Below are 14,375 nucleotides of genomic sequence, written 5' to 3' on the forward strand. Positions count from 1 at the left end.
ACAAAAGCTTTTGTTCAGAAACAACTTTTGGTTACTTCTGTTTATTTAAATAAACAAAGTTACAAAATTATTACTTCACAAATATAAAAAAAAAATGTAAAAACAAATTCTCTTTTCAAGTAGCATGTTAATAAAAAAAATGTTTCTCCTCTTTAGTGCACTTCTTTTCAGGATTTTTTTTTTCTAAAACAAAGTCACGAAGTTTTACTTCACAATGTAAAACAAATTCTTCTTGTACAAAATTCCTGAAGCCGACATCTTCCACTATGGAAAGAGGCTTCAGGTCCTTCACAATCATTTCTGATAGGCGCCTTGTAATATCCACTGCTCTTGGAGAATCAGCTATTGACTGAGCAGTGCGCGTGCCTGACTGCTGGTGGTAGCGCTAGTGGTGAGTCACGTGACTGTACAACACAGGAGAGGGGGAGGAGAGCAGTGTCGAGCACGAGCAGCACTCTTGAGAGCTTGCTCTGCTCTGTGACAGTAGCAGCATTTTGACAAACACGGCCAGGTCGCATAACGAGAGAAACTGAAACTTAAGTATCGATATTTTCCCGTTGGTATCGATCAATACCGATACCAACGTTGGTATCGATATTATCGATATTAGTATCGATCTGCCCACCTCTACTGAAAACACCAGAGCTTATATTGTTCAATCACAGGACACATGTTATTGATAAGACACACCCAACACAGACCAAATGATGATGTAAAAACAAATAACACCACCTGGTCACCTTTCCTTCTTGGCTTATATAGCTGCTGTATCACAACTAGCAACCAAAAAAAATCTGTTTAAAATTTTAAGGGTCAAGAGTCCAACTAAAGCAAACACTGACCACTACAATGGTAAGCAAATTATCATTATTATTTTCATTCAGTGATTCAGTTTGTGAACTTTAGGTGTCTTCAATAACTGTTTTGGGGGCATTACAACCTTTTGAATATGATGCCTTTATCATATCTATGTAAGCAACAAAAATGTGAATTTGTAAAAAGGCTGATGTCGTGCATGTATATAATGTTTTCGAAGGGTGTTTCATGATCGCCAACTACTGGCCTGGCATGCATAACATAGTATTCTTTAGCATAGTGTTTTTTTTTTTGTTTGTTTGATTTTTGTCCAATGAAATCAATATTTTTATGTAAATTTTACTTATTTTTTTCATGTTATTCTACTCATTTTTAATGATGATTTCTACTTAATTAAAATGTGTTAAATTTAATTAATAATATTGCTTGTAAATTTTTGACACAATTTTACTGAATAAATATAGGGAAACACTTTTTACAGTGTAGGCAGAGGCAGATGTCGCAACAGTGATGTGTAGAGTGAAATAATTGCAACCAAGATGAGCAGATTTTACTTCAGTCCTGGTCTATTGATTAGAGAGTTGGACTTTAAAACCTGAAGGTGGCAGGTTCAAGGCTCAGGTCCAGCAGCAATAGTCAGTGTGGGGAGTGAATAATCAGTGCTCTCTTCCACCTTCAATACTATGATGCAGCAGCAAAAATGACTACCCACTGCTCTGGGCATGTGTTTGTTCACTATTCGCTAATGTGTGTGTGTATGCACATGGATGGGTAAAATTCTGAGTATGGATCATCACTTCACTTTTCTCATAGTAATTTAAAGTTGTGGATTAAAAATTACTGAAATTTTAATGGTAAAAGCTGTAAAAGTTATACAGTAAATTCTGCAGTAGAAATAAAAAATGTTGAAAAAACTTTAATAGATAGTTTTAGTGAAATTTTATGGTAAAATACATACAACGTTTTTGGAAGTGGAACAAGTTAATTTACATTGAAAAAGCATAAATTGAGACCATGCTGACCAGTTGCATTACTGTTTTGTATGGGAATTGTAGTTCAGCAGACCACAAGAGCCTCCAGCGGACAGTGAACACAGCTGAACTGGGGCCAAAGATAAACCTTGCAGCCAAACATTCAGCAGTCTCAGTAAATCAGGTACACTGTTAAAAATCGCTTTATAAAAACTGCCAAATTTCGACAGTAACATACTGTTTTTTTCTTTAAAACAGTGGATTCTGGGTAATATTCATCATTTTCGAGAAGGTAGCCTGCTGCTAGTGATGGTAAGATGAAGCCTCATGAAGCATTAAGATTTTCAGCCAAGTGGTTCACAAAAGGGTTAATTTTTGGAAACTTAATTTGCTCACAATACCATCTGGTGGCCAACGAGTGTAAAACAAGCAGATATATTCCAGACAAAGGTGTAAAGTCCAGAGGTCAGAAAGTAAAAGTCCTGCCATATTTTTGTTCCACCCATGAACTCAGCAGCTGATTTCACCAGAGGAACCAAGTCATTCCTTTCAAGTCACAAACTAGTCTCAGTTCAAATCCCATGTCCTCAAAGAGTTAAAGTCAATGAGATAATTGAATGATGATGCATTGGAGCATTAGTGATGAACACCTGCCATTACTGTGTGATACAGAGGATCAGATGCTGATGTTTTATTGGTTAAACTGATGCCACCATCATGAAGATCAGTGTTTGCTTCAGTTGGGCTCTTGACCTTTGGCTTCTTGTGTTAGATATTTCTCTGTAAAAGTACATGTGCTGTTATAAAGCAGTGTGATCAGTGCTGTGGAGAAACTCATTATTAATTGGTTTTACATGACGATGTCGTTATTAGGCATCAGTATGTTTATTTCCAAATAAAAAATTTTGTTTCATTTAACACATGTTCAGATTTTAAATAACCTACCTTGTGGAACTGCCACATGCAAATGAGCCATTGATTTAACAGTTACAATGAATTAATTTGAAGTGTAATGAATATAAATTATTTAAACCTTGTTCTACTAAGACGCACAGACATCATGACCCAGCATATGAATCTCAACAAAATGCTTCAAGCTGAAGTGCATGCTGGGTATCACTATAGTGAAAACTCCCATCATGCACTGTAGCATGAATAATTATTGTCACCACTGTTGAGGATCATATGATAAGTGCTCATGTCTAAAATCCTGAGCGTGTGTAATTTTTCCTCTAATCAATCAATCAATCAATCAATCAATCAATCACCTTTACTTATATAGTGCTTTAAACAAAATACATTGCGTCAAAGCACTGAACAACATTCATTTGGAAAACAGTGTCTCAATAATGCAAAATGATAGTTAAAGGCAGTTCATCATTGAATTCAGTTATGTCATCTCTGTTCAGTTGAAATGGTGTCTGTTTTTACTTGCAATCAAGTCAATGATATCGCTGTAGATGAAGTGACCCCAACTAAGCAAGCCAGAGGCGACAGCGGCAAGGAACTGAAACTCCATCGGTGACAGAATGGAGAAAAAAAAACCTTGGGGGAAACCAGGCTCTGTTGGGGGGCCAGTTCTCCTCTGACCAGACGAAACCAGTAGTTCCATTCCAGGCTGCAGATAGAAGTCAGATTGTGTAGAAGAATCATCTGTTTCCTGTGGTCTTGTCCTGGTGCTCCTCTGAGACAAGGTCTTTACAGGGGATCTGTATCTGGGGCTCTAGTTGTCCTGGTCTCCGCTGTCTTTCAGGGCAGTAGAGGTCCTTTCTAGGTGATGATCCACCATCATGTCTGAAAACGTACTGGATCCGGGTGACTGCAGTGACCCTCTGATCTGGATACAGACTGGATCTGGTGGCCACGGTGACCTCGGAACAAGAGAGAAACAGAAAATATTAGCGTAGATGCCATTCTTCTAATGATGTAGCAAGTACATAGGATGTCATGTGAAGTGTTTCCGGTTTACCTAATTAATGCAGCCTAAAAATCATTTAACGCATTTGGATATTAAAAGTATATTAGTAGGTTATGTGTAAACCAGGTTAAAGAGATGGGTCTTTAATCTAGATTTAAACTGCAAGAGTGTGTCTGCCTCCCGAGCAATGTTAGGTAGGTTATTCCAGAGTTTAGGCACCAAATAGGAATAAATATATATATATATATATATATATATATATATATATATATATTATATATATATATATATATATATATATTTTTTATCTTGTCTTAATAAGACGCACAGACATAATGCCCAGCAAATGAATCTCAACAATGGTGACAATCAACAAAACGCTTCAAGCGGAAGTGCATGCTTCGTAACACCATAGTAAAAACTCCCATCATGCACTGTAGCAGAAATCATTATTGTCACCACTGTTGAGCATCATATGATAAGTGCTCACGTCTAAAATCCTGAGTCTTTACAATGGTCCCCCCAATATTTAAGCATTACAATAATATTTGTTTAATATTATTTTTTGTAGTTCAGAAATAGCTGTAGATCATGTAAAAACCAAAGAGAGACCCTCATGATGCTCATTTAAATGTTTTAGATAAAAAAAGAGCAATTTAATTTGCTATTTCAAGCTTTTAATTCAGCAATGTGTTAATGTTTATGTAACACAACCGCAACGGTTTAAAAGCAAATTACTTTGAACTTTTAAAAGGGTCAAGAGCCCAACTAAAGCAAACACTGATCTCCATGATGGTGTCATCATTTTAACTAATAAATCATCCGATCATCTGCAATTCTCAATAACAGCAGTTGTTAACAGCATCACTACAGCACAATTATCATTTAATTAGTAAATTAATTATCTCACTAACTTTAACTCTTTTAGCACTTGGGATTTAACTTGAGACTCGTTTATGACTTGGAAGGAATAACTTGGTTCCCCATCTGGTGAAACCAGCTGCTGAGTTCATGGGTGAAACAAAAATATGGCAGGAATTGTACTTTTTGACCCCTGCACTTTACACCTCTGTCTGTAATAATATCTGCTTGTTTTACACTTGTTGGCCACCAGGTGGTATTGTGAGCAAATTAAGTTTCCAGAAATTAACCCTTTTGCTAATTTAATTTAGCTTAAAGCTTCATGAGGCTTCATCTTCCCATCACTATTCATAGTACTAACATCGTAGGAATGCTAGTTTTTAAACATGAACTGTTGGAAGCAGTGGGAGTGGAGTTAATTTCCATGGTAGAATTTACAATAAAATACTGTAAAAAAAAATAAGAGTGGTAAATTAATGGTTGAGAGCTGTAAATTAACAGTACTTTACTGGCACCCCTGCTACTCCAGTAAATTATTGTTATTTAACGGCACAATTTTTTACAGTGCACTTGTACTGTCAAGCCTCTGCAATTGATCCAGAATGCAGCAGTGAGGGTTGTCTTCAATGAGCCAAAAATAGCTAATGTTACTCCTCTCCTCATCAGGTTACACTGGCTACCAGTAGCTGCTCACAACAAATTCAAGGTACTGTACTTGCCTACAAGACAACCACTGGCATGGCACCAACATAACTAAACTCACTGGTTAAATCTTATGTGCCCTCCAGAAGTTTGCGCTCTGCAAGTGAACAATGCCTTGTGGTGCCATCCCAAAGAAGTTCAAAACCACTCTCACAGACCTTTTCCTGGACTGTGCCCAGCTGGTGGAATGACCTCCCAATCTCAATTCGTACAGCTGAGTCTTTACTCATTTTCAAGAAACATCTAAAGACTTATCTTTTTCGCCAGCACTTAACCACTTTTCTTTCTTTTCATATAAAAAAAAAACTGTCTATGCATTCTGTACGAGGCTAACTGAGACTTGTCATGGCACTTGTATACTGTTGTTGTTTTCTTGTTGATCTGACTGTTTCTATTGTTCTCATTTGTAAGTCGCTTTGGATAAAAGCGTCTGCTAAATGATTAAATGTTATGTAAATTAAGAACATATGTGTTGCAATATGACCAAATACAGAAGTGATCATTGCACAAATTATTTAATTAATGCTGTTAATTCACAGTATACTGCAGAAGGCTAGTCTCTTGAAAACAACAAATATTATCCAGAATGCATTGTTTTCTAAAGTATTTTAGTTTTAATGAAAAAAAAGGTATGTTACTGTCAGAAGGTGGCTGTTTTTTAAGCATTTTTCAAAAAAAAAAAAAATGGATTTCATTTAAGAAAAAAAGAAAACCATCCTGCCTTGGTACATGATCACCAGCAGGTGGTATAAATACCACAATTGCTCTTATCGTACAGATAAGAGCAATACATCAATCAAATCTGTAAAGGGTCTAGTTTTTTTTTTTTTTTTGATACAGACATAATAAAAAAAACCTTTGTGCACTTATATAATAAAGATAACAAACAAGGTGCGCTGTCTTCAGCCTTTGTCTCTGCTGACCGTCATGTACAAACACGTCAATAAAATGAACTGTAACTCCGTGAATACTCAATGAAGAGACATGAGAGAGATATCTATAGAAAGCCTGACATATCTACTTTTAAACTAAACAAGTGCTGCCGAAAACAAATATTCTGAGATAAAGTAATCCATATGAAAACAACGCGATGTCTGTTTTTCATGTCTCCCTTCATTATATCTAATGTGACCACGCCGCGCTGAACGCGCTATTCAGATTCAAACTGAAGCGCGCGGCTTGAATAGGCCCACACAGAAGAAAAAGCAGCAAGACTGTTCTTCAAGTTTTTATTTTATTTTACTGTTTGCTTCGCGATGACCCCAAAAAGATGTGATGTGGTTGAGGATTTGAGAAATGGATTTCCTCAGAAAAAATAATGAAGCACTTTATTCAGCAGAGATCACAAACATGAGTAAGTCTCTTTTTATTTATTTGTACTAGTTTTCACATAACGTGTAAACATTTTACTAGTTAGACTTGTTCCAAATACTTTTTCCAAACTATAATTCCTGACTAAATGTATAATCAAGTGAAACATTATGAAGTTTCAATAACAATATACAATACTATACCATTCAAAAGCTTGATGTGAATAATATAAATTTAACAAATAGAGATAACTCTAACAAATGTAAAAACAATGCAGTTGCTTTCAAATTATTCCCCCTAAAAAACCCTGAAAAATATTCTCAGCTCTTTTCAACATTAATAATGATAAAAAAAAAATAATAATAATAATAATGATGATGATAACAATAAATTTGAGTTTTTTTTTTTTGGTAGAAAATAAGATTTAATAAACTAAAGAAACTAAAAAAAAAAAGCACAAATATCAGGGCATGACAAAACTTCTCCAGGCCCCAAAAATACCCTTAGACTCCAGAGGGTTAACAGTTTTGTCTTGTCAAAGAAAGAAATAAAGAAAGAAAGATTTAGACCATTAATACATTAATAAATAACACATTTTCAATTTCTGGTTAAATGTAATGATTCTACTAGATCTGTCAGTAAAACATCATTTTTTAAAAAGCATCCTCCTCTACATGGATATTAGATCTGCATTGTAGTAGATGTTAAAAGTCTCAGTTAACCACATTGCAGTAGTCTGGTGCAACCTTAATGTGTTTCATGATTTGCATTGTTACATTTTATGCATTCTCCTTTAATGTACTGAATGAACTATCATTGTCTATTCTAAGCCCCCTTCCTCAAATCTTGCCTTGGAGGTCCAATGCACTGCAGTGTTTAGCTCCAACCCTGATCAACCTCACCTGTCTGGGATTTTCTAAGGATCCCAAAGACATTCATTGGCATTGATTAGCATGCTCAGGTGTGTTTGATTAGGGTTAGAGCTAAACTCTGCAGGAAAGTGGATCTCGAGGTCCAGATTTGAGGATCCCTGGTGTATCGAATATACTTGGTAATCTAAAAAACTGACAAGTGACATTTTCATTCAGTACATCACAGGAGAATGCATAAAATGTAACAATGCAAATCATGTGTAACAAGGTTAAAAAGAGTACTTAATTTAAGTTTGATGTGTGTGAATTTCATAAAATAAGCAATTAGTTATATTCATTGTTGTTCGAAGGCTCCCCTCCTTTGGCTTTTAATGGTACTGCAGACAGTAGGCATTTCTAAATGTCAAGTATACTTCCTGGGCACTGGTCGTTCCAAATCACTTCCTTCAGATGCTAGGCGAGACTCCTCTTTAACATTCGGAGAACACGTAAATGGAACAGGCTAGCAAGTGCACATAATTGCATCATTTCGTCAGTGAAAAGGTCCATTTGAATAACGCTGTGAATGGTATCGTTAACCGACTTTGGACAACTTAACTAGTTATTTTTTAAAGAAATGCCGGTGACGCAACCAAGCTAACAATTGTTAAATGACATGTCCGGTTCAGTTAGCCATTTGTATTTGTATAATTTACAAAATCAATATGGTAATAATTTTAACTGGCATTTAAACGTTAAACTTTACTAATATTTACTATAGTTATAACAAATGTTTGGTAATGTAAATAAAAACTGTTAACGCTCCGACTCCGCTTTTTGAATTTTTGAACAAGATAGCAAAGCTGCGCTCATACGATTGTGGGTGGTTTAAGAGTGCGAAGGCTACACATATGCATCCTTTCCTGTGTATGGGATATTTTTCGAACGAAGGACTCAGTCCTTGGTTGAAATTCTGAGGATCCTTGACATTGGAACAGTTCCTTGACATTGAGAAACGACTAGTGTATTTTGTCGCTCTTCTCTTGCCGTACTCCAGCAGATTCTAGTGTCGCTGCTGTGGGTATGTATAATTTTTTTACGCTCTAACTCATTAAGAGATCAGTTGTAATAATTATATGTTTTAAGTGAATATTTTTGATGCAATTTATTTCATACATGTATTTGAACGTATATTTAATCCTTTTAATGCTTTAACACGATTGTTGAGGTTGTTATAATAAGTTACTGAATTTCCACATGCGTCACACAAGTGTGAACGAGTTCAATTCGAGTGGTTATTGTCTATGTCTAAACATTCTGACAATTATTTGTATTACGAGTTGAGCGAATGTGTGATTTCTATTTTTCTAGTCTTGAATCTCTGCAGTAATTTATATTCAGCCAAAGTGATTTGTGTCATTTTATTTCAAAAAAAAGTTTGTTGCTTCCGTGTTTATTTAGTTAAAAATGTTAACAATTGATGTTTTCCTGTTATCAAATTATTGTTCTGTATGAGTACACTGTATTAATTACAGGGATATTGTTTCAGTTTTCATGTATTCTGTTATATGTTTAATATGAATCATACGAGTTTGGTCGTACTACAGAAGATTTGAGTGTCGCTGCTGTGTTCTTGAATGTCTGCAGTAATTTATCTTCAGCCAAAGTGATTTGTGTCATTTTATTTCCAAAAAGGTAAAGGCAAGCACAAAGAAACCCACGTGTGAGTGTGTTTGTTCACATCCATTACACATATAACACACTAAGGTTGCAATATATATATATATATATATATATATATATATATATATGTGTGTGTGTGTGTGTGTGTGTGTGTGTGTGTGTGTGTGTGTGTGTGTGTGTGTGTGTGTGTGTGTGTGCATGCATTTATATCATTTATAAAGAGCATTTTTAAGCCAAGACAACCCAGGTGAGTAGGATTGAATAAATAGATAAAGATAAAGACATAATTAAACAAGCAAGCATGGTTAAAAAATATTGTTTCATTTTGTTGGTATACTAAAGATAGAGATAATTTTGGAATATTTTTAGATAACTTTTTAGAATGATTATGATATGAATGAATTAATTTTGAATGTTCTCCAAATATTCAGTGTTGGTTCTAGGGACATTAATGTCCAGTTTTCTTGAGGTTAGAGGAACGTTTTTAAAAGGTATGATGTTCCTCAAACTTTCTGTCGACTTAATTTTGATTTACAATTCAACATTCTAAGAACCTTGATTTGTAACATTCCAATAAGATAAAAATGTCAAATTTTCTAAATGTTAGTAGAATGTTATTTAAGTTTAGTGTGATGTTTCTGGAACATTCAATAATTCAACACCTGCTGTGAACAAGCAGTGAAAGAGTTACAAGAGCACAAACTACAACTTTCTTCAGCCACAGTCTGTCGTGAGGCCAACATGGAAGTGACTTAAGCCCTATTTGCACGGGATAAGTATTATCTAGGGAACATGTGATATTTTTTTTTTTTTTTTTTTTTGCGCTGTGTCATTTACATTTCACCAGGTTAAAATATTATCTCAAGCTTTATGCTATATTTATTTGTAATACATTAACCTCAAAACCTTTTCAGCTTTCTCTTTCTGCAAATTGTATGGTGTAGCGATATGACAGCACCCAAAATACTATCTAACACTACAACGCAGCTCCTTTCTTTGTGAAGGATGGATAAAAAGGTGCACAGGAAACAAAAAAAAATGCTCTTTGGAAACCTATGGGTGACCTCATGGACACTATGTCCATGTTTTTATACAGTCTATGGCTCTAACACGCAAAATATATTAGATGGTAATCAGTCTACAGAAGGATTATAAAACCCTGTTCTTCAACCCCGTTTCACCAACAATCATGACCAGTAACAGCACTACAAATGATCAGGATGAAACCAGTAAAGAGGTTTTTATGTGGTCAACGCCTTATATTTTAGCAGGAGCATGTAACACTTCACAGCATAAAGCAGAAGAAGAGTTTTAACAAGAAAATGGAGTGTCATCACATAGACAACATCAGAATAACATCAATAACATCAATATCAATATCAATATCAACATCAATAACATCTTATATATTGATCTGTTAAAATGCTTTAAACATGCTAAAGAAGTAGAACTTACACATTATAACAGGTTAGCCCAAATAAAGGTTTTCATCGTTTGATCTTCATCATGGTTTCATCTTTTATTTTTTCTGACTCTGGCCTTGTGTCCCTTCTGTTGCTGCTGGTTATCTTGTTAAAAAAGATATAAGATATGGCCATAAACTCAGTTTCCTCTCTAACGAGAGAGGTGAGAAAACAAGCCGTGTGCAAACTCATGGCAGCATCTCTCTCATGTTGACTGTGTGATCATGTGACCCTGTGATGGACAGACGAGTGCGTGACATCACAGACATGTTCTGACATCTGTAGGAAGACAGATTTCGATGATATTATTGCACCAAATACATACCATACATTCACATCAAATCACATTTTTTTTCTATGATTGAAGCTCTCAATCCAGGAAGTACGAGTCTTTGATGCTCACACGAACCAAAGATGTAGTTAACCCTCATGTGGTGTTCAAAACCCAATAACACCTGTGGTGTTCCCGGTCAAAAATGACCGGCCCATAAAAAAAAGCTTATAAATCACTCATTATACCATATTTTCACCCAATCTTGGATTCAATCTTTTTGTCAACTTGTTCTCTTTCAATTAGGACTGGTTTTATATTTCTGTTTGCATCTGATTAATCGTGGGCCTCATTTATCTGAGAGTAGGCATCTCATTTTTTGAGTAAAAAACAAATAATTTATGAGTAAATTTGGAAATATGAAAAAAAAATATGAAAAAAATGGCTACTGTTGATCACACTAGTCTACTCTAATGTTTCACCAGGAATTTTGTTTTGAAACTTTTGTTTTGTAAAAAATAATGCACAAAGTCACACTTGTGGTGTTCCCGGTCAAAAATGACCGGCCTATAAAAAATAGCTTAGAAATCACTCATTATACCATATTTTCACCCAATCTTGGATTCAATCTTTTTGTCAACTTGTTATCTTTCAATTAGGACTGGTTTTGCATTTAATTTTCAAACTATTTAATTTTAGGAGTCATTTATCCGAGCTTATGCACCTCAGTTTTTGAGTGAAAAAAGCATTATTTGTTAATAATTTTGTCAATATTGTGAAAAAGGTGAAAAAAAGTTTCATCTGTTGATCACACTAGCCTACTTTAATGTTTAACCAGGATTTTTTTTTTAAATGCTTTTATTTTGTACAAAATGGCACAAAGTCACACTTGTGATGTTCCCGGTCAAAAATGGCCGACCATTGAAAGTGAATGTAGAAGATTACAAAACACAGGGCTTGTATTTTGAAATGCTTTAATTTTTCAGAAAAGGGGTGCACAGTAACACTTGTGCTGTTCCATGACAATACTGACCATTGTGACATACAAAAAATAAACACATTAACGCTGTCATATAGAGAATACAAATCAAATACTGTTCATTTTCTTTCAGTTTTCCAAATTATGAACTAACCAAAATAAGAAACTGTGACGGTCTCTGTGTGAACTCATGCAAGTGACTAACAAAAGCATTTTTAAGGTAACTTGCAATTGGTCATTTTGTGTCACTTATGCACATGACTGACAACAGTTTAATGTATGTGCCTTGCAAATGTGCACTCTGCATTTGAAACAGACAGTGCCTGTTTTCACATCTTTTGGGGCACACAAAGTGCATCTCTTTCGTTTCTCTCCTTTGCCTGTGCCAGCTGAAGGACCTGGTTCTGGTGTTTGTATGTCTCTCACCAATGTAGCAGAGGGCAGTGCTCTGGGTATATCTTGGTGCCTCTGTATCAGGGGGCTCACCATGGATTTTCCCAGCTCTTCTAGGAACAGCCTCCTCCTGAAGGTTTTCCTTGTGTAATACTCAAAAAAGTTTGTGTGTTTTAACGTGTGTGTGTCTGGGTAGCGTGTGTATAAATGTATCGATACATGCACAGGTCCAAGGGCTCGATGTTTGCAAGCACATATGCACATATGTGTACCTGAAAATAATGAACATGCTCCTGAAAACTAAATTGTTCTGTTATTTTCAGTCTCTCCCATTCACTTTCAATGGTCGGCCATTGTGACCATTTTTGACCATGCCTACTCTCAGATAAATGAGGCCCACGATTAATCAGATGCAAACAGAAATATAAAACCAGTCCTAATTGAAAGAGAACAAGTTGACAAAAAGATTGAATCCAAGATTGGGTGAAAATATGGTATAATGAGTGATTTCTAAGCTATTTTTTATAGGCCGGTCATTTTTGACCGGGAACACCACAAGTGTGACTTTGTGCATTATTTTTTACAAAACAAAAGTTTCAAAACAAAATTCCTGGTGAAACATTAGAGTAGACTAGTGTGATCAACAGTAGCCATTTTTTTCATAATTTTTTTTCATATTTCCAAATTTACTCATAAATTATTTGTTTTTTACTCAAAAAACGAGATGCCTACTCTCAGATAAATGAGGCCCACGATTAATCAGATGCAAACAGAAATATAAAACCAGTCCTAATTGAAAGAGAACAAGTTGACAAAAAGATTGAATCCAAGATTGGGTGAAAATATGGTATAATGAGTGATTTATGAGCTATTTTTTATAGGCCGGTCATTTTTGACCGGGAACACCACAAGTGTAACAAGGTAACAAAACCCCCACAAAAAAAGTAAGAAAATTTCCCAATTTTTTTTTAATTGTAGTTATACCCTTTGGGAACAAAGTCACTAAGTTTCAGTCCAAAGCGATAACATTAACTATTATTTTCGGGAAAAAGAAAATCTTCTCCGGGTCAAATTGACCCGAACACCACATGAGGGTTAATGATGAAACATTTGTGTGACCCAAGAGTAGTGTAGCTGGAGTTTCTTCTGTAGAGGGCACTGAGAGCTGGATTGTTTCATTGATTCATTATAATCAGACTAGTGATGTGAGAAAGGAAGTTTTCTGAATTGAATCAGCTGAACTAATTGCTCTGAAAAATGATAGACTGGCTGCATCTAAAATAGTACAATACACTTTATTAAAAGGGCATCTTTTAATAAACTGAATAAGCAGAATATATAACACTTTGCATACAGTGAGATTTCACATGATGATATTATTTTTTAGATGCACTTTTTGTTTCTTCTGAATGAAGACTGTTTTATACCAATTCATATGGCATTTTCATGCTTTATCTCAAATAAAATTACTGCACATTTAAGGTTCATCGTCTGCAAGTCTCTCTGGGTAAAACCAATTGGTATATACATTTCTGTAAATCAAGACACTGCTGTCAATCATTCAGGGCTCCACCCACAGAGAGACGGATAAGGCAGCGTCCCAAACACTACGGCTTTTCATGCTGAAAATAAATGAATAACTTAATAAATTATATAGTTCAAATTCCTGGACAGTATAAAAAAGAATTTAATTATTTGATCTTGAGAAGTAAATTATATTGTCTGGACCATATACTTAGTGAACAGACATTTGATATTCTAGGTAATGAGTGAAAACACTTACCATTGTATTCTCATACACAGGTTCAGTCATCTCAATATCACAAGGTCTGGAATGATTCATCTTTGCCATCAAAGGAAAATAAAACAGAAAAAATAAACGGAATGGAAAAATAAAATAATAAAAAAAATGTATCAACATAAATAAATATTAGGTCATCTATAATAATAATAGTAATTACATTAGCATTCACATCAACAGATTATAACATCAACTTACCGTAACATTCTCATATAAAGGTTCAGTCGACTCAACATCAGATGCTGTACATATTTGATTATCAGGTCTGGAATGATTAATCTTCAACATTAAAGAAACAAAGAAAAAAATAGAGACAAAATAAATAAGTAATGATTATAAATTCACTATAAAGTCA

The 14,375-nt window shown here is 34.9% G+C and overlaps 1 long non-coding RNA gene across 1 annotated transcript; it reads right to left on the bottom strand.

Annotated features, from left to right (window-relative positions):
- Positions 1-10,785: 10,785 nt before the first annotated feature.
- Positions 10,786-14,299, bottom strand: LOC113119147 (uncharacterized). The gene is made up of 3 exons (XR_003294424.1): positions 14,219-14,299; positions 14,003-14,062; positions 10,786-10,855 (listed from the first exon to the last, which is right to left on the bottom strand). It is a non-coding gene; the product is annotated as an uncharacterized LOC113119147 (long non-coding RNA).
- Positions 14,300-14,375: the final 76 nt, after the last annotated feature.

This window comes from Carassius auratus, chromosome 1 (genome assembly GCF_003368295.1).
Source record: "Carassius auratus strain Wakin chromosome 1, ASM336829v1, whole genome shotgun sequence".
NCBI lineage: Eukaryota > Metazoa > Chordata > Actinopteri > Cypriniformes > Cyprinidae > Carassius > Carassius auratus.